This window comes from Bombyx mori, chromosome 2 (genome assembly GCF_030269925.1).
Source record: "Bombyx mori chromosome 2, ASM3026992v2".
NCBI classification, from domain to species: domain Eukaryota; kingdom Metazoa; phylum Arthropoda; class Insecta; order Lepidoptera; family Bombycidae; genus Bombyx; species Bombyx mori.
In genome coordinates, this window is record NC_085108.1 from 3,916,041 (window position 1) to 3,939,992 (window position 23,952).

The window sequence follows — 23,952 nt, forward strand, 5'->3', positions numbered from 1 at the left end:
GGGTAGGTACCACCACCCTGCCTATTCCTGCCGTGAAACAGTAATGCGTTTCGGTTTGAAGGGCGGGGCAGCCGTTGTAAATATACTGAGACCTTAGAACTTATATCTCAAGGTGTGTGGCGCATTTACGTTGTAGATGTTTATGAGCTTCGGTAACCCCTTAACACTAAAAAAACTATAAATTTTTCAATTTCGACAAGAGAGTACATACTGAACCATTGACACTGAATATCATTTACGTCATATACCGCATTGCGTTTGAACTTTAATACGAATCTGCCCGATGTGTGCTTCGCAAAAATTGAATGCATTCCAGAGTGTCTTGGGAAATGTCGAATGATTTTTGCTGTTTCGACCTGCTTGCTAGTCGAGTCACGTGGTTTCTTTAGCGCATTCATCTATAAGTCTTTGTAGTCTCCGAAATGAGCACTACTACGATTATCGGGACACAAAACACGCACACATTATTACTCACCTACTCTTTTTACATATTTATTGCTTGAATGGGTGGACGAGCTCACAGCCCACGTGGTGTTAACTGGTGTAAGTTACCCTCCTTGAGATACGAGTTCTAAGGTCTCAGTATAGATACAATGGCTGCCTCACCCTTCAAACCGAAACGCATTACTGCTTCACGGCAGAAATAGGCGGGGTTGTGGTACCTACCCGCGTGGATTCACAAGAGGTCCTACCACCAGTAAACTCTAACAACCAATACCCATAACTAACAGCTCTAGAATATTATACGCCTTCCATAATATAATTACCAGATGATGACCGAGCTTTGCTCGGTTTTTTTTTATAACGCCATCTTGTTGTGTCTTTAAAACGGTTAGTTGCCCTCAATTAAGAAAAATAGTATTATTATTCGCCAATAGATGTCGGGAAGAGTTGATTATTGAAAACAGGAATAAAACAACATTTTCTGAAAATAAATCGTAGCTAGATCGATTTATCGCCCCCGAAATCCCCTGTATACTAAGTTTTATGAAAATCGTTGGAGCCTTTTCCGAGATTCAGATTATATAAGTATGTTGGCACACGTCAGGGATGGCTGAGCGGTAGTTTCGTCATCACTCGTATTGGCTTGAACTTAGTTTAGTCAATAAAACTTTTCAATAATAATTATTGAAACTCAACACACACAACTTTCACAATGACAGGATAAACCGACAGTTTCGTTGCACATACCGACAGACCGACTGACTGACAGTCTGACTGACTGACTGACTGACTGACTGACAGTCAGAGACTCACTGCTGAGACGGACGGAATCACTGTCTGACACGAATGCCACGACTCTTTTTTTTTTCCTACCTATGCTGATAGCCTTGAGAGGCTATTTCAGCGTACCCTAGCTTGTGTAGGTGAGCTCGCGGGGCTCAAACCGGAGAATTGCTAACACCGCCCTAGCAAGAGCAGTGCTTCGCAGAATCTACCACCGGATCGGAAGCGCGACCCACTGAGAAGATCCGGCGAGAAACTCAGTGGGCTGTGTCTGTGGGTTAATTCGCTCGTCGAGCCCTTCGTCGCAAGCGACGGGTTCGGCGAGGACGGTGACCGGTGCTTGTATTGCCTAAAAGCACCGTTAGTGGATCAGGAGGATCCGTGATGACGTGCTTTGGGCGACGTCGACGGTTTACCAAACGGTCTACAGGATCGGGTATGTAGTTTCCGGCGGCCACGACAAGAGGGTTCTCATGTCGTGCCGCCTTCTCAAAGTGGCGCAGCGATGCCGACTGTAGATACTTACTGACGGGGTCGAGCTCCAGGTCATCGTGGAGGTCCACGTTCCTCTGGAACCATGGTGCTCCGACGGCTATCCTGCAGAATCGGGATTGTATTACCTGAAGGGGTTTCAAGTTAGTGCGGGCCGCGTGAGCGAACACTACGCTTGCATACGTCATGACGGGGCGTATGCAAGTTTTGTAGAGGGTTACCTTGTTACGGAGGGACAGTTTGCTTCGTCTACAAAGCATTGGGTAGAGTCGTCCTAGTATAAACGCGGCGCGATCGCGTACCGTTTTTACGTGGGGACGGAATGTCATCCCTCTGTCGAGGGTGACGCCTAGGTATTTGACCTTCGGGGCCCACGGTATGGGCTGGTCAAAGAGAGTGATGGGGCTAACGGCGGAGGTGTTTACGCGCCTACTGGGGAGTGGGGTGCTCGAAGTGGTATTCGGAGGGCGACCCCTTTTGAATAGCACCGCTGTGCTTTTCGTGGGGTTAATGTCTATTCGCCACTTCCGGAACCACTGTCCCATGGTGGTTACTGCGGTCTGGAGTCGCCGATGAAGCAACGACATCTTCCTACACGAGTAGTAGATGGCCGTGTCATCGGCGAAGAGCGCTAGATGGGTCTCCGGAGACCGGGGTATATCGTTGATATACAAACTAAATAGTAACGGGGAGAGTGCGGAGCCTTGCGGGACTCCGGCAGTCAGATGACGGGGACGAGAACGAGTTCCCTCTACTCGATATCGAAACGAACGGTTCGACAAGAAGTCTCGTATGATGAGCACGAGTCTGTCTGGCACTCCCATGTTGTACAGTTTGTAGATCAAACCGTTGTGCCAGACTTTGTCGAACGCCTTCGCTACATCGAAGAAGAGGGCGCCGGTCGGGATTTGTTTACGCCTATTTAGCCCTATTAAGATGTGCTCCGTGAGGCGGTGCACTTGTTGTACGCACGAGTGTTTGGCGCGGAATCCAAACTGCTCGTCTATTAGAATTTTATTCGCGGTAACGAAGTCCCAGAGGCGTTTCCGAAGGAGCCGTTCGTAAATTTTGCCTATCGCTGGGAGGAGACTAATCGGTCGGTAACTAGCGGTTTCATTATTCGGTTTGCCCGGCTTGTGTATACCGATAACGTCTGCTTCTTTCCATACCGCCGGAAAGATGCAGTGCGTCATAGCAGCATTTAAGATGGTAGCCAACATTGTTATCAGTTGGACTGGTAAGAGTTTTAACGCGCGGTTGCGGATGCCGTCGGAGCCGGGTGCCTTCTTAGGTTGAAGGTTGTCTATTACTTCTCTAACTTCGTCAGAGGTAATGGGGGGTAACGCGTCCGAGGGTGGCAGGGAAGCTCTGCGCTCGACCTCCCTGTCGACTGCCTCGGTGTGTTCGGGGTCCGCGTATTGAGTGCTGGTGGTGCACTGCTCTTGCAGTGCATCGGCCAGCAACTCTGCCTTGTCATCGTCATCGAAAGCCGGTGGTTGGCCTGAAGGGCGTACGAGAGGAGGCATAGTAGCGGTAGTTTCGGACTTGAGAGTCCTTGCTAGTCGCCAGTATGCTTGATGAGAGGGCGCGAGTCCTTCTAAGTAACTATCCCAATTCTCATTTCGGGCGTCGCTTAGGCGAGATTTTACATCCCGCTGTAGACGACGCATCCGAATCCGGTTTGAGTGCGTGGGAAGTTGATCGTAGGCCCGGATTGCCGCGTTTCTAACTCTTAGGAGGTTCCTAAGTTCGGGGGACAGTCTGATGCGGTGGAAGCTATCCTCCACATCGACTTCTTTTGAGGATCTTATGATCGCGGAAGAGATGTGATCCGTGATGATGTTTATGGATTCGACTGTGTCCTCGGGGGAGGGAGTTGAATCCGGGCCGCAGGGGAGGATTGGTGGAGCGGCATCGGCTAAGCATTTGCCCAGCTTCTTCCAGTCCACCATGCCACGACTCTGTCCACGTACCGCCATTTTATACTGTGGCGTTACGGAGTCTACCCTTCATTTTGTGATATTTATCAAAACAACATTTAATCATTTAAAATAATAATCAAAACCATCGTTAATCTTAATATTACTAAAAGTCGTTATCCACGACAACTAAAAGTCGTTATCCACGACAAGTATATATTAATATACAAGAATTGCTCGTTTAAAGGTACTAGAGGTCCCGCAGTAGTCAAAATTCGACTATAATTAATTGGAATTTTAAGTTTGTACACTATTATGATTGTATTTTATACTTCTATAATCACAAATTTCGCCAAGACCACACTATAAAAAATATTAACAAAGACAAACATTATTTAATGTATTCTCAATTTGACAACAGACGTCAAGAACAAAAGTTTGACAATAAATAGTTTGCATGCGTGTGTGCGTCAAATACATGGTATGTAGTGTGCGTAATGTTTTCTTTATTGATTTAATGTATCTTTTATGCATTATTTTACAAAAATATTAGCATTGTGCGCTTCTTCTCTATATTCTCTATAAGTGTTGAAAATTTCATATTCCTCCGTCCGCGCAATTTTCGTAAAAAGGGATACAAAGTTTTTGCTTCACGTATTAATATATAGATTATAAGATTTCTAAAAACGTATCAACACGAAATGAACCTCCTAGCAAACCTTCGTCAAGTCTTAAAACCAGATTTAGCATTCGTTCATTAATTCGCGTAAACCCAACCTCCTTTGTCTAAATGCAAGTAAAATATAATAAAATGTAATATCTGTAAACTAACAAAGGCTCGGCTAGGGGCAATCAAAAGCGAGTTAAGTACTCTTAAACCCGGGACTAGGGTTGGCACCGAACGGGATTTTTTTTTAATTGTACAGATGGGATGTTTAAGACCCTCGCGATTAATGGTTACAGGAGCCTCTTTCGCTTTCAGACGTATATCTTCTGTCCCAAAAAGTAGAAGACAGTGCACTTTTGCCATAGCCAAGCAGTAGTAGTATCACGACCTTGACTTTTTTATAATATTCCGTTCCTCACAATTAATTATATAAAAAATGTCGATAGTAGAACATTAAACTGAAGGAATAGGAACTGGATGTGAAAAATGATGACTCGAAGTTCGATCTCAGGTTACACGACCATTACGTTATTTGAAATTCGACCTTATATCATCAGACGGGTGGTGGCATTCAAGTTGTGATTTCTATGGGCTCTTGTACCATCTGAGTAGCAAATGGGAAGTGAGCTTTTATTTTTTTATTGCTATAAAAACCGACGACTTCAAATAGAAAAAAAAAAAAAAAAAGATATTCCAAAACAAATTAATATACACTAAAAACAATAATCATCGAAATCGGTTGGCGTGATATTGAGTTATTGAGTTATTCATCTATTTGTCGCGCACGTACTTAATGCAAATTTAAGACTTATATGGTTTTCTCATGGATACCATTATCAGAACTGGACTAAATGGGACCACACGGGAAGCGTCAGCTTTCTAATAAATAAATAATTATCAAAATCTATTCATCCAGTCAAAAATTATCAGGTAACAAACATAAAAAAAAAAAAAACCATAGAGTCGAATTGAGAACCTCCTAATTTTTTTAAGTCAGTTAAAAAGGGCAACCGTGCTCTGTTGATTTTTGTTTAAAAAGTTTCTTGTTTCTTCCGGATAATTTTAAATATAGGTTTTCAAGTGTATGAGACTGGTTATGGATTTTTAGCTGTTCATTATTTATCATCTTAGTTATTTTTTATAGTCAAATGTAAGATCTCCTAATCGCTATCTTTACTTTCACTAGGTCATCGCTAATTTATTTAAATGCGTGGTTTAGTTTCAAATTTTCTTGTAATATATGTTGACGACTAGTGCAAAAACTATTCTTGTAAAGCTACTCTTTGATATTCCTTTGAGCTTAACACCTACTATCTAACTATATATATTAATACGTGAAGCAAAAACTTTGTATCCCTTTTTACGAAAATTGCGCGGACGGAGGAGTATGAAATTTTCCACACTTATAGAGAATATAGAGAAGAAGTGCACAATGCTAATTTTTTTTTTAATTATGCATAAAAGATACATTTAATCAGTAAAGAAAGCATTACACACACTACATACCGTGTATTTGACGCACACACGCATGCATACTATTTATTGTCAAACTTTTGTTCTTGACGTCTGTTTTCAAATTGAGAATAGATTAAATATTGTACTTTGTCTTTGTTAATATTTTTTATAGTGTAGTCTTGGCGAAATTTGTAATTATAGAAGTATAAAATACAATCATAATAGTGTACAAACTTACAATTCCAATTAATTATAGTCGAATTTCGACTACTGCGGGACCTCTAGTTTAAATATAATTTTCAACTATTAAATAAACTTGAAATTGTCTTATATCGTAAAAGAGTCAACGCAAGGGTCCACGGAAGTATCAGCCCTAAACACAGGGCGTTACCCAGTATTAATCTGCACACAAGTAAACATCACGGGGCATCTCAAACGGCTTGCCAAGAATACACATGTCTCGGTCCCGCTTACCGGGATGACCGTAGCACGAGCAGGACAATCGTGCCAACGGAATCAATACGGCATGACAGTTTTATTTTGTAGGAGACATTCTATGTATGTGAGCGTGGATCGAGTTTGTTATATTGTGATGTTAGTTGTTTTCTGTTAGAAATGTGGATTTATCGATCAGGGTATGGGACAAAGGAGTATGTTGTAGCGGTTTTGCGGAGTTCGTGACCGATCTAAGGGAGGGAGTCTGCGTAGTATTGTTATGAAGTTTTGCCGTCAAATCGACACTTTTAACGTTAAAAATTCGCGAATTGTTTGTGCTAATGCAGGCTTGAATGGCTGTTTGAGTTTTAAAGTGCGTTTTTTTATTGTGCGAATGATTTAACGAGCAAATAGAACAACGTGACTGAGGCCACCCGTCTAGAGACGTGTTTTTTTTTTTTTTTTTTTTCCTATCTATGCTGATAGAGAGGCTATTTCAACTTCGCCCTAACATGTAGGTGAGCTCACGGGGCTCAAACCGGAGTGTTGCTAACACTGGCCCTAGCAAGAGCAGTGCTTCGCAGAATCTACCACCGGATCGGGAACGCGACCCACTGAGAAGATCCGGCGAGAAACTCAGTGGGCTGTGTCTATGGGGTAGAGACGTGGTCGTAGTCTCAATGTATAGTAACTATTTCTTTTCCTGTCTATTCGCTGGTAGCCTAAGAGGCTATTTCAGTTTCGCCAGGACGGGTAGGTGGTCATGGACTCAACCTGAAACAATCAGCCATCATCAGCCCTAGCAAAAGCAGTGCTTCGCAGAATCTACCACCGAATCAGAATCGCGACCCACTGAGAAGATATGACGAGAAACTCAGTGGGCAAAAACGACTTTCCCACCTTTCAAATCAGAGCGCATGGTTGCTTTGCAGCAGATATAGGCAGGATAGCGCTATTTATCCTGGCAGCTTGTGAAGTTGTTCATACTGATTTGTTTAATAAGGTTAATTAATTATAGAGGCCATTTGTGACGTAGCTACGTTATAAACTACGTATTAATAAAAAAAAACTATTTTCATTAGATTTTCTTATGGCAAATTTTAAAAGAATCGTACGCTAGAATATAATGCTTATTTAAACAAATAATAATTATTTTAGTATTTTCTTCGTTGAAAACCGTAAAATATTCCTAACTTCAATGACATAATTACAAACAAAAATCGTGAAAGTTGAATCTATACTAATATATAAATCTACAGTGGTCTTTACGGATGTTCCGTTTTAACTACTGAACCGTGCATCAGATTGACTTGAAACTTGGTATCCATGTAGAAAATACATGTACTTAATGGATAGGCTAATATTTATATGAGTCTTGGACTCACTAATAATAATGACAATAAATAATAATGTTAATTTTAAATGCCCAGCGAAGCGGGCGAGTACGGCTAATAATATCTAATAGTGACGTTTCTTTTGAATCTTTTGCTGTTTACCTGAATTTACGTGTTTGAGCTTCAGTACCTACATAATACCTTAATGGCAGTGAGATCATTCAAGTATAATAATAATAAATAAATAAATATTTACTAACAATCACGCCACGTTAACTGGTCCCGTGCTAAGTTCGTAAAGAACTTGTGTTACAGGTACCAGATAACGGAAATAAATGTAAGATTATTATTATACACATACATATTTAATATACATCCATAACCCTGGAAAATACAGTTTTATATTTAACATACAAATATCTTCCCTTGGCGGGATTCGAACCCGCGACCCCCGGTGTTGTGACCATGTTACTTACCACTACACGAGACGGCCGTTGTATATGATATCGTTCATATTTTGAATCGAATATGCCTGATAGTCAACCGTGAGCATACATGAGCATATTTTATGACGCATAAATATGCTTGTCACAAAATAAATATACGAAAAACGTTATAACCATAAGAATCAGAGCATTTGGCGTAATTTGCCAAAACGATCGCTTTTCAGAGGGTGAGCTCCCTTTGCTGAACGATGCCATTGTATTCTGAAACTTATGTATTTGGCATAAGTTCGAGTTTCATTTAATATGACGCTCCGTGGTACGTGCGATGTTCCATACTGTTACAAATTATATAATGAACTGTTTATTTGATTTATGGCGAATCATCTAAGTGTGAGCGGTCGTGGCGATATCATTCTAAGTTCTAGATGAGTAACTAGGTTCTTGTTCTCGTTAAAAGTACTATTAACAACAAAAGTCTTATAAAAAAACATTTATTTATTTATTTAATAATGAAGAGAGGCCACAATTGGCACTAGCCCTCAGTTTCTCGCCGGACTCGCCTCTCTCTTCTCAGTGGAACGCGCTTCCGATCCGGTGGTAGATTCTGCGAAGCACTGCTCTTGCTAGGGCCAGTGCTAGCAACACCTCCGGTTTGAGCCCCGTGAGCTCACCTACTGGTTAAGATTACGCTGAAATAGCCTCACAAGTCTCAAGGCAAGCTTAGGTAGGAAAAATAAATAAATTGGCACTAACTATTACAAAATATTATGTATTTATATGAAAAAACACCTATTCGATCAAAGTACTCGTACGCTCGAAGAACGAATTACTATTGAATTTTGAATGAAATACTTTTTTACTGGTGGTAGGACCTCTTGAGAGTCCGCACGGGTAGGTACCACCACCCCGCCTATTTCCGCCGTGAAGCAGTAATGCGTTTCGGTTCGAAGGATGGGGTAGCCGTAACTATACTGAGATCTTAGAACTTATATCTCGAGGTGGGTGGCGCATTTACGTTGTAGATGTCTATGGGCTCCAGTAACCACTTAACACCAGGTGGGCTGTGAGCTCGTCCATCATCTAAGCAATAAAAAAAGTGTGTGTGTCCGCTCCGACGCACGACTGGAGTTTACTGGATATAAAAAATTAAACGAAACAATACGAGAAATAGTTCTATATTACGACAACACGATACACTACAGATTATTAACAAATTAACGAGACACAAAACAAACGACTAACAAATATATGAAAATACAATAATGAGAGAAACGCGCGATCAGTACGAGGCTTTGTGGCGGACTGCCGGCGCAGCAGCCCGGCGTCACCTGCGATAACGCGGCCGCGCGTTGGCTCCTGATTGGCGCGCGCACGCATCACGCAATCAGGAGCCAATCAGGCGCATAACGCATTTCGTGTGACATGCTAGTACGATTTTGGTCCCCATAATTTTCATACCCCGGGCCTATATATGTAAATCGATTCTAAAGGAGTAAACTCCAAAAAAAAAATCCCTTGGAATCTGCAATTTACAAATTTTATATCACTAATCGAGTAGTCTTCTATCTATGTATATAAAAATGAATTGCTGTTCGTTAGTCTCGCGACTCGAAAACTCGAGAACGGCTGTACCGATTTGGCTAATTTTGGTCTTGAATTATTTGTGGAAGTCCAGAGAAGGTTTAAAATGTAATAAGAATGCTCGGAATTAAATAAAAATAACAATTTTGTTTTTCCTTTGAGTTGTCCCCCGTCGGACGGATTCTTTTTGTTTTTTTTTTAAGTTTATTTTATACGAAAGTTTAGGTCTTTTATTTAACGATTGAGGCACTACGAAGTCTGCCGGATCAGCTAGTTTATAATAGTTTTAAGACAGCCACGATTTAGGCACAAACTCTAAATCGACTGTGTTCAAGCAAGTCAATCTTTGCCAACGTCATATTTAAATTTGTACAGGTTTTTATCACTATGAACTTGTGGGCATTGCGCCCCTGTGTAACTACACCCTCCCTACTATTTATTCCCTTTTGTTTCTCACCCTAACAAAGGGCGTTGTTACGGCCGCGTCGACGCTTTGATTTTGTTACATAAATTGATCGTTACAATCTTTAATATGCTGTATGCTACTATTTTAATATACACATACACAGAGTAAGTAAAATTTTAAGTAATAATAATGACCTATGGCGGACACAAGTCACATACGATTATTTGGCCCTAAATTAAGATTCTCTGTACTCTTGGAAACAGACTATAACAGATATACGTTTAAAAATACATATCCACGCTTGAAAGGCAAACGTGACTAAGCGACAATGCGTGAACTTTACAGTAGACTAATTTAATTAATTTAAATTATTAATTTTAATTTAAATTAATTAAATTAATTTAATTAAAATTAAATAATAATTAACTAAATTAATTTCCTCCTGACCAAAAACAAAAGACTAATTTAAAGTTGAAATACCTGAAAACAAAATTTATTTTAACGAATCTAGCTGTAGTAGAATCTAGCTAGTAGCTGTATGATTGAAATGATTTTAATAGACCTAGAAATATATATTTTTTGCGCATCGAATATGGTTATTGCCTATCATTTATGTACAAAGCAGTTATTGTCGCTTAGTCACGTTTGCCTTTCAAGAGTCGATATGTAATACACAGAGTAAGTAAAATTTTAAGTAATAATAATGACCTATGGCGGACACAAGTCACATACGATTATTTGGCCCTAAATTAAGATTCCCTGTACTATTGGAAACAGACTATAACAGATATACATTTAAAAATATAGATATCGAGGGGTGTAAGGCGGTTTAAGCAACATTTCACTTAATACACGACATTCATCTTTTTTTTTAATTTTTTTTTATTGCTCTTGTAGGCGTAGACGAGCATACGGCCCACCTGATGGTGAGTGGCTACCGTCGCCCATGGACTTCAGCAACGCCAGGGGCAGAGCCAAACCGCTGCCTACCGCTTAATACTCTCCACAAGCCTTTAATTAAAGATGCGTTTTATTCGGTGTCAGCATCAACAGTTCAATATTTTTTTGTTGAACTTCAATTAATTTTACTACATGGAAATAGCTGAAGAAATGTTTTTGTTATGATATATATATTTTTTTAAATTTATTGATGCACAAAACTAAATTACAATCATTACAGTACATTTTAGCTAAATCGTACAAGTACTACCTAGATCTAATCTGGATTGCAATATAAATTATTATGTATTAATGTACATAGCTTTGGCTACTGAAAACAAAATTACAAATAAGAATTTAAAATTATATTAAGACTACATAAGTATTTAAAATACATTATTTTTTCAAAAATTTTGAACTGTAAATCCTCCGGTAAAATTGCAAAAGTGTCGCTTAAACCAATAGCCTTTCACCTGTCGTTATATAGATAGATATTAAACATTTAAACAAATTTGGTAATCACACGAATATTTGCTGATGCGGAAATCGATCCCACGACCCTCGGCCCAGCAGTGGCGCTAACTATTACACCACCAAGTTAATGTATCTTTAGTCTTCAAGCCGGTTATTAATTTACACTTCGTTTTATCTCTTTCGATAGTGTTTAACGCAAAAAGGCCTGTATATCATAGGTCTTACGTTTGAGAATCAATAAACCCTGAGCAGATTTGGACGCCTAAGACGATAGATAGCCTTGAGAGGCTATTTCAGCGTAACCTTAACTAGTAGGTGAGCTCACGGGGCTCAAACCTGACGACGTTGCTAACACGAACCCTAGCAAGAGCCGTGCTTCGCAGAATCTACCACCGGATCGGAAACGTGACCCACTGAGAAGATCCGGCGAGAAACTCAGTGGGTTGTGTCTGCGGGTTAATTTACTCGTCAAGCCCTTCGTCGCAAGCGACGGGTTCGACGAGAACGATGACCGGACAATAAACAAAGAGTATATGTGTTGGGTAAAATTATGGTAGTGTGTGTAATGTTTTTTATTTATTGATTTAATGTATTTTTTATGCATAATTAAAAAAAAATATTAAGTAACATTCTGCACTCCTCTATTATTCTTTATAAGTGTGGGAAATTTCATACTCCTCCGTCCGCGCAATTTTTGTAAAATGGGGTACAAAGTTTTCGCTTCACCTATTAATATATAGATAACGGTTATCGGTCCTTGGTACGTGTGTAAATGAAGTTGAAAGATTCTGTTAAATAGAGCAAACGATAGACAGTTTTTTTTTTATTGCCCTTGTAAGCAGACGAGCACACGGCCCACCTGATGGTGAGTGGTTACCGTCGCCCATGGACTTCAGCAATACCAGGGGCAGAGCCAAGCCGCTGCCTACCGCTTAATACTCTCCACAAGCCTCGTTTAAAGAAGGACATGTCATAGCGCTCGGGAAAGGTCAAACTAATAAATGCGTTTTGTAAAGCTCTGTCCAACGATAATTTATTATCAAAATCGGTTGAGAATCACAACGTTACATCGATTTAGAACTATTGAGATTTCGGCCAAGCCACTGTTTTAATAAAACGAGGTCACTGGGATTTGTGAGACTGTTGCATTTCTGCCGCGCGTCCGTCCCCATTTCAAGGTCAGATTAGTCATTATTTCTATGTATGTTTCAAGTTCATCACGTGGTATCGATATCGAAGGCTTTTATCTATATCTGCTATTAGGCTCCTATTATGTTGCCCTATTATTGAATTGATTATTGAATTTTATCGAAAACAATCGACATATGAGATTATCTTATACCTTTAAACGAGCAATTCTTGTGTATTAATATATATGTAATCTGAATATCGGAAACGGCTCCCAACGATCTTCATAAAATTTAGTATACAGGGGATTTCGGGGGCGATAAATCGAACTAGCTACGATTTATTTTCAGAAAATGTTGTTTTATTCGTGTTTTCAATAATCAACTTTATCGATAATCAACTTTATGACTCTTCCCGATATCTATTGGCGAATAATAATACTATTTTTACTGCTTTAAAGACACAAAAAGATGGCGTTATAAAAAAAAGCCGAGCAAAGCTCGGTCATCATCTAGTGTAATATTTAAAGAGCGTTTTCTTTGTTTCAGATCAGCGCCAGTTATGTTGAGTGTGCAGTGTTAGTGTAGTGACATGTCATTGTGTTGTTCATGTGTAGTGGAGAGGAGAGGAATCCCCCTTCCCCTGGACTCTGAATGGTAGCTACAGCTCGAGGTAAGGATGCGTTTTACGACCAAGTATTAGTACTAACTAACACTACTATTAACTGCTAGGTACTAACTTAAGTACTAAGCCGAAATTGGTGGGTGCAGATTCGAGATCTTTCGAGATTTTGAAATGGGTTGACGAACTTAAGACCCAACGGATGATGATGTATCTGTCAATTATAGATAGTATAATTGATATTCTATACAACAAATATTGTAGAGGACGATTGTGTTAAACTTTATAAACTTTTGCGATCTCTGGTGGCTGGACGTAAGATCGCACGGGTAAGCACTGCTATTTTTTTTACCTACTAGTAACCTCGAGGGGTTATACTAAATTCACAGAAATCGTAGGTGAGTACACGGAGTTCTAACCAGACGACGTTGCTAACACTAGCCCTAGCAAGAGCCGTGCTTCGCAGAATCTACAACCGGATCGGAAACGCGACCCACTGAGAAGATCCGGCGAGAAACTCAGTGGGCTGAGTCTGTGGGTTAATTTACTCGCCGAACTCTTCGTCCCAAGCGACGGGTTTTTATTCTTCGACTTCCTATTCCTATATTGCACTGTAATCATGTGTTCCTTGGGACGGCCGTTAAATAATGTAATTGAGACTTTAACGTCGTGCTTTAAGACAGATAAGGACATTCTCATCGTAAAGTCTATGGGTTTCTATAGCCTGTTAACGCCGAGTAGGTTAAGCGTGTTTGAGCTTCTTTGGACACATCATGCGGTCTCATAGAAGGCAGAACACCATCCAGATGGTCAGATCTGATTAAGAAAGCGGTTGGTGGTAATCTATACCGTGCGGTCCATGCCATCCATGACCGAACACTATAGAGGAGAGTCACATGTGGTCGCGATCCTCAGCAGTTAGGGAACGATGAAGAAGAGAGGTTGCGATCGCTAATGTTCTTCAATCAGCAGCAATGCATTTACGTAGCGCAATTTACGTAGGTGGGTGGCGCATTTATGTAGGTGGGTGGCGCATTTACGTTGTAGATGTCTATGGGCTCCAGTAACCACTCAGCATCAGATGGCTGTGAGCTCGCCCACCCACCTAAGCAAAAAAAAAATGCGCAGGATGGCTTAGACATGAATCGGGTAGGAAAAGTGATAAGAATTAGGTAGGAAATCTTCACCCAGCTAGTTGACTTCGATTTGACATATTTAGATTTCATATTAATTACGTGTAATGGTGTGAGTATTCAAAGATTCTGTCGTTTGTTACAATGTAATAAATTGTATGAGCAATTCTGTTGTCTCACACCGCTCTAACGGTCTACAGTATGCCTAACGGATTCAATAAACGCGTACAGACTTTTAAGCTTATAGAAGCGGATATCTCAGGTTCACATGATCATTTACAAAGCATAACTATTTATCAAAAATATAAAGAAAAATCTTTATCACTTTAAGACATCTAACAGAGTTAGACGTATTCAAATATGTTTCATCCCTCAAGGTATCCTACAAAATCATTGCCACCTCTGATTTATTTAATTGGCAATATTAAGTCAGAATTTACAGGCCTGTAATTTCGATACACCATTGTGTTTTTATTTATTTTTTATTGCTTAGAACTGTGGACGAGCTCACAGCCCCCCTGGTGTTAAGTGGTTACTGGAGCCCATAGACATCTAAAATGTAAATGCGCCACCCACCTTGAGATATAAGTTCTAAGCTCTCAAGTATAGTTACAACGGCTGCCCCACCCTTCAAACCGAAACGCATTACTGCTTCACGCCAGAAATAGGCAGGGTGGTGGTACCTACCCGTGCGGATTCACAAGAGGTCCTACTAGCAGCTAAAATTCGATACACCATTGTGCTTACATAGCCCTATCTTCTAACTTAACCGAACGTCTTAAGCTTTACCGTAAGCGACTGTGAGATAACGACTGACCAGATGAAACAATAAGGATAAAGTTTTTTTTCTATGACCTGATCTGACCTACTGATGGTGAGATATCATTGACTCTCGTAGAGATCAGTATTAGCAGTGGCACCGCTGATCCGCCCATTTCATCGGGTTATTTTCAAACCTCACTTTTTGAATGATATGTCATGGAGCTTACCAAACATCGCAGAGAAGAGTTCATGCTAATTCAGGATGGCAAAAACAGTTCTCTGAAAAGCTCTTGTGTGAGTGCAATAGTTCCAATCTCTTTGGCTCAACGACCCTAAAAGCAATCGCCGTGTGATCATCACTATGTAATTAGATCTAACAAAGAGCTTTAGTCCACCGGACCAATCCTTACACTGTTTGGGTTTCTAAATACAGAGTGTGATTTTTACAATACAAAAGAGTACAATGACCGTCAGCGGAAACATAATTTTGAAACTCGATTTTTTATTTATTGCTTAGATGGGTGGACGAGCTCACAGCCTACCTGGTGTTAAGTGGTTCGTGGAGCTCATAGACATCTACGACGTAAATGCGCCACCCACCTTGAGATATAAGTTTTAAGGTCTCAGTATAGTTACAACGGCTGTCCCACCCTTCAAACCGAAACGCATTACTGCTTCACGGCAGGAATAGGCCGGGTGGTGGTACCTACCCGCGCGGACTCACAAGAGGTCCTACCACCAGTAAAAAAGAATGATGAATTCATCCTCTTACTTTGATGGCACAACACGAAAGTTTGTTAGCGAATCGGTTCTATTGTCAAATTATTTTGGACATGTGACCTTCAAATGATGGTTAATCAGTATTCCTTGCGATGTGCGAACTCGTGACCAGTTGTCACAAAAGCATTTCAATCACCACCTTTTTATTCGATTGGCTGAAGTTCCGTTTGTACGTGATTACAATGCAATTTCTAAGTGTAATTACCAGTCACCGTCCTCGTCGACGAGCGAATTAACCCACAGACACAGTCCACTGAGTTTCTCGCCGGATCTTCTCAGCGGGTCGCGTTTTCGATCCGGTGGTAGATTCCGCGAAGCACTGCCTTGCTAGGGTCAGTGTTAGCAACACTCCGGTTTGAGCCCCGTGAGCTCACCTACACACGTTACGGTGAAGTTGAAATAGCCTCTCAAGCAGGAACGTCTTAAATTAGGCTGGGGTCTTAGGGCACACAAGAATTTAAGGCCCTTTTGGAAAGTAAAAAAAGCGAATTATAATAACATTTTTTTACTGAGTATGACCATTTATTATAGGTAATCAAATACGGTATGATATAATATGTCATTAATGATATTAGAATGCTGCTGGTTTTTTGGTTACGATCACGATAACGGAAACCGAATAAATGTGTGAGAGAAATTGTCGGTCCGTAGAATCCCTTAGATCCCCCTGAGAATGGGGGCCCTGGGCACGGGCCCCGTGTGCCCTTATGGTAAAGGCGGTATTGCTCTCAAGGCTATCAGTATAGGTGGGAAAGAGAGAAAGAACAACACACATGCGCGCTGATATTGGACTGTATCGCTGTCACAGACACAGCACTTGTTAATTTAAATAATTCGAAAGGGTTTTGTGAGTCCATTACGTGTGGTCCCGATCGAATAGTCGACTTTGCGAACGGTCAATACACGTCCGATATATAGCTGCAAAAGTCATAAATACTATTAAATTGGTATGTATTTTATATTTTTACTGGTTGTAGGACCACTTGTGAGTCCGCGCGGGTAGGTACCACTATCCCGCCTATTTCTGCAGGGACACAGTAATGCGTTTCGGTTTGAAGGGTGGGGCAGCCGTTGTAGCTATACTTGAGACCTTCGAACTTATATCTCAAGGTGACAAGTAAATGTCTATGGACTCCAGTAACCACTTAACACCAGTTGGGCTGTGAGCTCGTCCACCCATTTAAGCAATAAAAAAACATGTATGTATGTTTGTTTGTGTGTAACGAAATCTTTGAACGTCACTTTCGTCGATTTCAACACGTCCTAAAACTTGAAAATTTTAACTTTTTTTTAAATATATTTTCACACGTTCTAATAACCCTGCGCAGTATCGAGGGATTAAATCCATTTTTATTTCGGTTTGCTATTTAAGCGTGTTTCTTTAGTTTTCAAACTAAATAAGTATTTTATATATACGTTTTTCTCTACTTACATTTACTACGCAAAAAGTTATCCGTAATTTTGCTAATTCAATAAACTCTACATTTGAAATTCAAAATAACTAGTGGTCCCGCAGTAGTCGAAATTCGACAATATTAATTCAAATTATAAGTTTGAACATTATGATGGTTCTAATTTCGAAGACTATTATACTTCTATAATTACGGAATTCCCCAAAACTACACTATAGACAAATAATATTAAAGACAAACAATATTAATCTATTCTCAATTTGACCACAGACTTTAAACAATAACAAAGGTTTGACAATAAACAAAGAGTTTATATAATAATATGTCTGTGTGTCAAATACATGGTAGTGTGTGTAATGTTTTTCTTATTGATTTAATGTATTATTAATGCATAATTAAAAAAAAATATTAGCATTCTGCACTCCTTCTCTATATTCTCTATAAGTGTGGGAAATTTCATACTCCTCCGTCCGCAGAAGTTTTGTATAAAAGGGTACAAAGTTTTTGCTTCACGTATTAATATATAGATGTCGTTGTAAAAATAATGACAACAGAGTAAACATTTATGTTAATTAATTATATTAATACGTGAAGCAAAAACTATGTATCCCTTTTCACGAAAATTGAGCGGACGGAGGAGTATGAAGTTTTCCACACTTATAGAGAATATAGAGAAGAAGTGCACAATGCTAATATTTTTTTAAAATAATGCATAAAAGATACATTAAATCAATAAAGAAAACATTACACACACTACATACCATGTATTTGACGCACACACGCATGCATACTATTTATTGTCAAACTTTTGTTCTTGACGTCTGTGGTCAAATTGAGAATAGATTAAATATTGTTTGTCTTTGTTAATAATTTTATAGTGTAGTCTTGGCGAAATTTGTGATTATAGAAGTATAAAATACAATCATAATAGTGTACAAACTTACAATTCCAATTAATTATAGTTCAATTTCGACTACTGCAGGACCTCTAGTTTATGTAAATTAATTATTAATGTACGATGAAGGTTTTAAACATGCGCCTCTAAAACTGGATTCCCACGTTCTGTTATAACATCGGCTTTTCTCTCTTTAGTACACAGCGTTCAAGTTAGACAATGAGAGGTCGATGACCTGTCGTGACCAGTGGCCACAGAGCGGCTAGATGTTACTGTAAATGATCGTTCTCCGATTGTTTAGTTGCGTATTTATCCGATCTGTGACGTTTTAACGTTCGATTGGGGAGTGTTACGCGTCAAAATACGGTGATTGGAATTTCTTAACCGACTTCAAAAAAAGGAGGAGGCTCTCAATTCGACTGTATGTTTTTTGTATGTGTGTTACCTCATAACTTTTGACTGGGTTAATCGATTTTGATGATTCTTCTTTTATTAGAAAGCTGACGCTTCCCGTGTCGTCCTATTTCAATTTAGTCCAGTTCTGATAATGGTATCCAAGAGAAAACCATATAAGTCTTAAATTTGCATTAAGTACGTGCGCGACAAGTAAATGAATAACTCATTAAGCTTAATATCACGCCAACCGATTTCCATGATAATTTTTTTTAGTGTATATTAAGTAGTTTGTTTTGGAATATCTTTTTTTTTCTATTTCAAGTCGGTTTTTGTTAAATCATGTCTGTTTACAATTATTTTTTACAGCACCTTAAAAAGGTATACCTTTTTTAATTATACTTAGTCTGGCCATAAATACTGTTACAATTAGAAATAAACAAAATCCTATATCCATCCGCTTCGCTGGGCATTTAAGATAAACATTATTATTTCTCACCCCACAAAGATTCTCATCATTAACGCACATTCATATAAATATTAGCCTATCCATTAAGTACATGTATTTCTACATGGATACCAAGTTTCAAGTCAATCGGATGCACGGTTCAGTAGTTATAACGGAACATCCGTAAAAACCACTATAGATTTATATATTAGTATAGATTACCAAAAATCGTACCTTCCGTAGGATTCGAACCTCGGTACAGACTCGCCACTACACCGGACGCCTCATCCGTAGTATTACTAAACATGTTAACGGTGGTTTGTCAGACTTCGCTTTGAGTGATAAAATCATTCGTTGTTACAAATATTTTTGTCTATTTTTTTTTATGCTTATTACCGTAGTATTTATGAGAAAAGTAAGGCCGGGCGAGTCCAGCTGAGTCCAGCCGAGTGACCAACAAAACTTCGGCGACTCAACTAACCCATAGACAGAGCCCACTGGGTTTCTCGCCGGATCTTCTCAGTGGGTCGCATTTCCGATCCGGTGGTAGATTCTGCGAAGCACTACTCTTGCTAGGGCCAGTGTTAGCAACACCTCCGGTTTGATAGCCCACCTACACGCTAGGGTAACGCTGATATAGTGTCTCAAGGCTATCAGCATAGGAAGGAGAAAAAAGAACTTCATAGTAGAACACCCAAAAAAATACAATTTACAAGACAGAGGACAGACGCTGGACAGTAGAATCCGCGACCTAGCCTAACCTACTATCACGTATACCTATATACATACTAAATTATATACATTGTCAGCACCTAAACACGGGGGGTGAAATCTCCCTGCAGTCAGGGTCGGCACGAAAAAGTTTTTCCAATTAATAATTTCGTCATTCATGTTTCGGTTTTTTTTTTTATTTTAATTCAATTACTTAATTTTAAATTAGAAATAATCGTGATCACGAATGCTTAAGGTGTTTGTTTGTTGCATTTGGTTTTTTTTGTCCGAAGCTTATCTTCGCACGTCGTTTATCGAAAATTTGTTTTTGGAGGGTAATGAAAAAGGGAAGCTCTTCCACCGACCTGATGAAATTTTTCGGTAGACCGACGGTCCAAATATTGTTGTTCGAAACTTCTATATATTCAAACTTTTTTTGGAGTAAACTAACCCATATACACAGCCCACTGAGTTTCTCGCCAGATCTTTTCAGTGGGTCGCGTTTTCAAACCGATGGTAGGTTCTGCGAAGCACTGCTCTTGATAGGGTCGGTGTTAGCAAAACCTCCGGTTTGAGCCCCGAGAGCTCACCTACACATTAGGGTAAAGCTGATATGGCTATCAGCAAAGGTACGAAAAAAAAAAATAGTTAGCAAACTTCAGTGTCAAATATCTTGTGTTCTATGGTGACTACCACCACAGAACTCCCCTCGGAGATCGAAGGTCGTGACATTAAGCTACTGTTGATTACCTTGCAATTGTTAGTGCTGCTCGAAGTTTGCGGTAAGTCGAGACTGAGCTTGAGCTGTGTCAGTGCCGTGAATACTCCATGTAATGCAGAGCTGCTAAACCAGAATGTGTGACTCCTATTGATGAGCCAGTCGTGGGTTGCGATGGGCTGTTGCAGTGTGATGAGGCTGTGAAGATTCGTGCCGAAGGACCAGGAAGCGCGATGAGTCGGCTGCGAAGGACTTATTCAGACTGCGATGCTGACTCGTTTCTACAAGTTAATTGTTTGATTGATTTACATATTAATTCAAGATTCAATTTCAAACGTGCTCATAGGTTATAATAACAGTAGCCTGTCACCGAACTTAGTTCCCATAGACACAGCCCACTGAGTTTCTCGCCGGTTCTTCTCAGTGGGTCGCGTTTCCGATCCGGTCGTAGATTCTGCGAAGCACGGCTCTTGCTAGGGTTCGTGTTCGCAACGTGGTCATGTTTGAGCCCCGTGAGCTCACCTACTAGTTAAGGTTCCGCTGAAATAGCATCTCAAGGCAATCAGCATAGGTAGGAAAAAAATAGTAACTTGAGCGACAAAGCATAAAAGCTTTAAAATTAATTGTCATATTCAATCAACTAAGGTGTTTGGGACTTGAATAGAAAATTTGACGGTAGTTTTGAGTTAACACCTTAGTCGTCCGTGACCATGAAAATTGTAAAGTATTCCAAACGTCGGATATAATCAACTCGCAACAAAATCAAACCGTAAACGGAGTTTTAGTGATACGGTATGTGGTTTTTGGTATGCCTCTCTTTAGTATGTATCGATGCGAACAATAAAGGCAAACTATGAAACACCTGGTAGGAGCTCTTGTGAGTCCGCACGGGTAGGTACCACCACCCCGCCTATTTCTGCCGTGAAACAGTAATGCGTTTCGGCTTGAAGGGTGGGGAAGCCGTTGTAACTATACTGAGACCTTAGAACTTATATCTCAAGGTGGGTGGCGCATTTGCGTTGTATATGTCTATGGGCTCCAGTAACCACTTAAAACCAGGTGGGCTGTGAGCTCGTCTACCCATCTAAGCAACAAAAAAAAAATTAAACACACCCGTTTTATTGGAATAAGCCCAGCGCTACTTGTCGTCGTAATTTCGTGTCATAATAACCGAAACACACAAACAAACACCACGAACAAATATAAAGAAATATATATATATGTATAGAACATATTGTTTTATATAAAAACAGTTCTTAAGCAAAATTCTTAATCAAAAGCAAACGTGCCAACCCTAAGTGCGTCAGAGTCAACTGCTAGGGCGCGGGGCGTGGGCGGGCGGTTGGTTTCCTTATTGCATTATCCTTGCGTGGCCTTGGGGTGCAGTCATTGACCTTAAGAATAAAAAAAAACCTTATTATATTAAGGTCAAATAAACACTACTCTCGTCTCATATGGCAATTAGATATAATTGAAATTGAAAATTACCTTTGTGCCAACTATAGCCGTGGTTCATGGTCTAAGACATAATACATATCTTGCCTCAAAAATAATAAGATTTAAGTGATTAATGGAGGGAAGACGTTGTCAGAACTTGAACCATGAACTTTCATCACGCTACTATTCCGCACAGAAGTCATGGGTTCAGACTGGGATTATTGTTATGTCAATGCATGCAATTCTTCGACCTCATCCTAACTAAAGATGGCCACCTGCCCATCCTGCATAAGACAGTAATATAAATATTAAATGTCGGTAACAAAAAAAACCAAAATACAGAGAACTACCCACATATGGTTTGTAGACTATTTACTGTCTGTGTGTATCTTTCGAATAGAAGCCAAATTGTTATTTTTCTTATTATATACAATAATTAACTATTTAATGGGTTATTACCACGATATCCACATTTCATGAGTTTCGATATTTCATAGTTGTTGCAAGCGCCATGATCATGGGTCGACAGAATACTGCGGGTAGGATTAGATAGCTTTCAGCAGAGAAATCTATCTACCCTCGTTCTAGTCCATTATGGGTGTTACTTTTTTTTATTTTTTTTTTATTGCCAAGGTATGAAGACGAGCTCACAGCCTACCCGCTGTTAAGTGGTTACTGGAATCCATAGACATCTACAACGTAAATACGCCACACACCTTGAGATATAAGTTCTAAGGTCTCAGTAAAGTTACGACGGCTGCCCCACCCTTCAAACCGAAACGCATTACTGCTTCACGGCAGAAATAGGTGGGGTGGTGGTACCTACCCGTGCGGACTCACACGAGGTCCTACCACCAGTTACTACAGGAACACCACGACTTGCCTTGATTTTTCTTGTTTTATTGCCTATTAACATAGTAGCAGTATATTACGTGTGATTTCTTTGTTCATACATTATCATATCACTGACAATCGGTGGGGCACAAAAGTACTGGAGTGGAGACCTCGTACTGGACGTCGTAACGCGGGCAGACAGCCAACGACGTGGACCGATGACCTGGTCAAAGTGTTTGATAGAGACTGGATGAGAAAGGCAAAAGACAGAAGAGAATGGGGTGCTTTCGAAGAGACCTACACTCAGCATTCTGAGGACACGGGTTGAAGAAGACATTATCATAGTATATTTCCTTCGGTCATTTTGGCCATGCTCTTGTTTGGCGAAAATGACAAAGATAAGACCGCCAAAAAGCGGGTGACATTACTCGGTCGACGGTCAGAATCATCACCACGACATCGACAATGGAGGTTCCAACAATCCTGTGTTTGTGCTTGCCGCAAAATTCTTATCTTCTCACTAGCCCTTGTAGCCCTTTCGACAATACTCTCTATTCATTACTATTTATAATGTTGCTGGTGTCACGAATTAACGTGGAAATTTAGAATTTCATTAAAAATACCCCTCATTCACTACAAATAGGGGGAAGGGTGGTGCCACCCCTTCGTTGATGCTCATCGCACCCTGGTGGGTGTTCACCCCCCCCCCCCCCTAGCATAGTACATACCATGTGCTGTACAGGAAATAACAAGTTAGATGGTAACCTTGGTGATTTGCGTAGGTCGGGATCGAATATATGTGTACCTACGTAAATTTTATTTAGTAAAATATAATATCGGCTTATTTTCAAGAGTAGGCTAATATGATATCGAACCGACTTATGAAGTTAACAAAAATAAGCACGATCTTAAATTGTAGTCTTCCTATGAATATTATAATTGCGTCCTTGGGAAATACGAGAATAGAGTCGCTTTTTCCACGTGCTATAATAATATTATGATAATTAAATATACTTTAATTAAAATGTAATCGTGTTGTCTATACTAATAACGAAATGTTTTACTTTTTTTTCTTTCTTCCTAAGCTTATATCCTTGAGAGGCTATATCAGCGGAACCTTAACTAGTAGGTGAGCTCACGGGGCTCAAACCTGACGACGTTGCTAACACGAATCCTAGCAAGAGCCGTGCTTCGCAGAATCTACCACCGGATCGGAAACGCGACCCATTGAGAAGATCCGTCGAGAAACTCAGTGGGCTGTGTCTGAGGGTTAATTTACTCGTCGAGCCCATCGTCGCAAGCGAC

The 23,952-nt window shown here is 40.0% G+C and overlaps 1 protein-coding gene across 13 annotated transcripts in view; it reads left to right on the forward strand.

Moving 5' to 3' along the window:
- Nucleotides 1-23,952, forward strand: part of LOC101745407 (bromodomain adjacent to zinc finger domain protein 2B) — a 120,711-nt gene that overhangs the window by 21,914 nt on the left and 74,845 nt on the right. For all 13 annotated transcript variants that reach the window (XM_062672575.1, XM_021352649.3, XM_021352651.3 and 10 more), the window contains exon 2: nucleotides 13,052-13,175. The gene's annotated coding sequence lies outside the window, so the exon portion shown is untranslated. The remainder of the gene's footprint in view (nucleotides 1-13,051; nucleotides 13,176-23,952) is intronic.